The following is a 4360-nucleotide window of genomic DNA, read 5'->3' on the forward strand; positions in this document are numbered from 1 at the left end:
GGTCTAGCCACGTGCCCTGTTAGGTAACCTCTCAAAATGAAGGGGCTGCTTCCATGAGATCTCGCCACATGCCTACCGGCAAGTAACCTTCTTAAACATCACTGTCAGTAGCCCAAATCTGTTGGCTCTTTAAAGTTTGCAAGCACAACAGAACGTGCCAGTGAAGCAAGAAAGAACACATCTAACGCATCAACATTTCAGCTAGCCTGAGAAGATTTCAGCTAATCCTGATAACCGTTGAGATTTACCGAAGGCTTTTTGAACAGAGAGTTGTGCATGTATCATCTCTGCAAGGCACACAAGGACCCTGCAAGCCATGTCAGTGTCATCCTCACTGAGTACCTGGGAATCCATCTCCTGCTGCAGCTGACCATTGATCCGCCTGACTCAAATGTTGCCATCGCTGGCTGGCAGCAGCTCTCCAGGGAGTTTTTCCTAGCCTTACCTGGAGATGCTGGGGGTTGAGCCTAGGAACTTCTGCATGGGCTCTGCCACTCACCTGGGCTGGACGAACACTCCCCACTATAGCAGAGGCTCCGTGTGTGTCTGTACTCTGCACAAAAAACTTTACTGCGTCTTGCAGCATCCCTCCGTCAACAAGGCTTCAAGACATCACAGATATGGGGAGATGTTTTGTCTTGAGACCTGGAACGTAGTTTAGGACTTCTCCAGAGAAGGGGAAAAAACAAGAATAGCTTCATGCATGCACCCACTGAGCCTGAGGGGGCTAAAACCCAGAAGTGTAGAACAAAATCTCTTATTTCTGCATAGATCCAATTATAGTTTATTGGGAGAGGGGGTTTTCAGGCCCGGGGTATCAAATGCTGCCCTCTAGGTCTCTGTGTCTGGCGCTCAGAACTCTCCCCAGACCACACCACTCACTCAACCTGCTTTGCGCCTTGAGTATGTTTCCCTGGCTGAAATGTGTCTTTGAATTCTGGTCCTATCTTGTGCTTTCCTGGATAGGGGATCTCTCACTCTCTCTCTCTGTGTTTGCATGCAGAAACCAGTCTGCCGAAGAAGAGGAAAATTCACATTCGTTGAGTCACTCACTCTTGCCTCTGGTCTTGTGGCGCCTGGAAGCTTTCTTTGCCTTGTGAAATTTAATTCCAAGCAGGCCTTACAGAGAATCTTCTTCTGCTGTGATCTCTTGATATCAACCTTCCTTCTGCATGTTTCCCCAGGAAGAGGAACAAAAACACATCTCGGAAGACCATAGCCCTGCAGAACAGGCCTCTGGACAACTGGGATAATGTTGTTTCAACTTTTCTTTTAAAAAGTATCCTGGAGAGGCTTTTGAAAACAAAAACAAAAGAACTTTTGCATCCTGCTATTCTACCTTTCAAAATTGTCAGAAATCTCAAGGCATATGTTAAAGCCCATCCAATTAAACCATTAAAAAAAAATGTGGCAAAAAACAGCAGGGTTTCTGGAGAGGCTGGAGGAGCATCTTTGGTTTCAAACAACTTCAGCCCGCTGCATTGCAGATCCTGCATCATTCACAGGCCAGAGAGAGAGAGAGAGTGAGAGTGAGAGAGAAATACTCTCAGCTGAATTAATTCTAATGCACAAGACTATTGGAGAGTAATGGAGAAAACGCTGAGTTACTGTGTCCCCTGGTGGCAGAGAGAGGTACCACAGCTTAAACATGTCCCAGGATGTGCAAAGCCAGGGAAAATATTCACCTGCAGAGTGGAGAAGAGGTAGCTGCATCTTTCTAGTGGCATCAGGGCAAGATGGTTCACGGGTCAGAAGGGTAGGTGTGCATAGCACAGTTCAGAGCAACCTGTTGGTTTGAAGCATTAAACCAGTCTGTGGAGGTAGAGCAGATGTTATGGGAAACAGGGCTTGTTCCGTCAGCTTTGGCTATCCCTGAAATATGAAAGCTGGCCATTATAACAACTGTTAAAAAAATCGGTACCCAAGTTTGATTCCCCCTCCCTCCCCCTCCCTTTCCCCTAGTATGCAATTTATTTACTTGAAAGTTTAAATCCACATTGGCAGAGTGCTGCTTAGGAAGCAAAGAACACACAAGGAGCTAGAGGACGTTGCTGATAAATAAACCACCTCAGAATTTCCAAATTTTAGGAAACTGCACATTTAGGTGAACTCAGACTAACAATCTAAAACACAAACGTCCCTCGCATATAGGTACGACCAGACTGTACTGCTTTGGTTTGATTCCGGCTGAGCAGTCAAGTGGGCTTGAAATGACACTTTTTTTCTCTTACGTCAGTTCATAAAAGCTTTCTTCTCAGTGCTGTCTGGCGCTCAGTGGGACTGGTAGGGCAGAGGTCAGGGAAACTCCTTGCTGAGTTCTACGAAGGCAACACTGAGACTTGGAAGAGTTGACAGACAGAGCTGCCCCGTTACTGTAAGAAAGGCAGGCAAACAGATGAGGAGGGGCTGGGCTGAGGTTAGTGGGGCTCATTCGCCCTAATGGGCGACATCCACTGCCTAGAAGTGAGCATGAGAGTACATGGAGGGTTTACAGAGCAGCATAAGCAAGTACATGCTCGCTGCCCCAAGGAAATTAGCAAGGATAACCTGCAGTGTGGGGCTGGAAAAGGGGAAGGCAACAGAGCTGAGGTGGCAACGGACTTTCGGTCAAGAATGTCTACATATCATGCCTGCGATTCCCTCCCTAGGCAAGCGCCTCATGCAGGGTAGCAGGCAGGCAAGAACCACCATGTTCACTGGAAGAGGTGACGTGAAAAAGATCACTTCCCTGCTAGTCTGAAGTGGAATTAAATTGCTTTGAAGAGCCAGGCCACTAAGGTCCACAGGCATGGCCGGTTTGCAATGTCAGAGTGGTGGTGGAGCGCCCTTTCGATCTGAAAACCGTTTTCAGGTTAATGAGGGAAACTATTTCATCACAGACATGGCTCAGAGAGATGCGTTTTCTTTTTTCCCCTTTTTTTAATTCGCTGACCCAGAGACTGCTACGTCCCTCACAGTACAGTTTAAGCTAAATTTAGGAGAGGCGACACAGAAGTGTACTTCGGAATATACATGCTACAGTTTCAACTCTTACACTTTAATGGCCTTTTAAAGTCACAGTTTGTATCAAATCCATCCCAAGAATTCAGGGTGGTCTACAGTGCCGGTTTTTTGTTTTTGTTTTTAAATACCCTGTTATCCTCATAACTGCCCTGTGAGGTAGGTTAGACTGGGAGATTGTGACTGCTCTAAACTTTCCCAGCTATTTTTTATTTTAATCAAGCGGATATTTGAACCTAGGTCTATGCACTGGTTTTCCATACCTTTCTCCTGTGGCTTGCCACCCCCTTATATTTAAAACTTATTGACTTATTTTAAAGTAAGCGTGATGCTATTTTCTCCAGATGTCAGTAGGTCAGAAGACATCCTTGTGCATGGGAGCTCAGTTAACCAAAGCACACTTGCAGAGGCAAAGTTAAGACCTTTCCTTGGATCCAGCACTTGCTCCAGGAATTCTCAAACCAGACCTCTCCTGGGGAGGCAACAAGTGTTCCAACAGTGGTACAAAGTGCAGAGACCTCTTTGCACTTTGTACGCCAGTCAGTTGGAGAGGCTTTGTTTCGGGAATTTCAGCCTCTTGGTTCAAAATGTGGCATGTGCTACTAGGCTTATGACTATCGAGGCAGGTGAGCCTGGAATCTACAAGAACGATAGCTTCTTCTACATTCTGAATTCAGGCCAGGGGGGAAAAAAAGGTTGCAGCCCTTGATACCCTGAAAAGTGATGCCACATCTTACTGTCATATCTCTTCTGCTCCCACTCGGAGTCAATGACTGCAGTGCGAGCCCTTCCCAGAAATGTTTCAGGTTAAAAAATGGCAGTATGCCATGGCAGTACGTACAACAAACTGGCCAAGACATCCCTACATTGATACAAACAGCACTATTGCTAATTTTAGGGTTTGCTGTTGGTCACACACACACACACACATACACACACACACACACGCCATAAAGTAAGGCTAACTTTCATGAGTTATGCTAGAGGACTGGCCGTCATGAGTTCCCTGGCCGAGATTTGCTATGCCCAGATAGCCTGCTCAAGAGGCAGGAATGGTGCATGGAACAAACAGTGTCTGCAGTCAAACAGCGCTTGAAGCAGCCTACCGGATTTTTTTTGGGGGGGGGGGAGCAGCCATCGGGGAACAGTTCATCACCCCCTCTTCAAAGTTGTCCTCAGCAAATAAAACATGGATGTCAGACAGGGGCTTTTAGCAGAGACAAAGGTCCAGCTTGTCCATTTTTCCAGCTCTTGCTTCTTTTCCTCTTTCTGCCTCACTAAGAAAATGTGGGATGACCAGACAATTACGGCCGCGTCAGCCAGTCCACTAAGAACATTTTACACAGAGTAGGCAACAAAA

The sequence above is a fragment of the Lacerta agilis genome, chromosome 15 (genome assembly GCF_009819535.1).
Source record: "Lacerta agilis isolate rLacAgi1 chromosome 15, rLacAgi1.pri, whole genome shotgun sequence".
In the NCBI taxonomy this organism is placed as follows: domain Eukaryota; kingdom Metazoa; phylum Chordata; class Lepidosauria; order Squamata; family Lacertidae; genus Lacerta; species Lacerta agilis.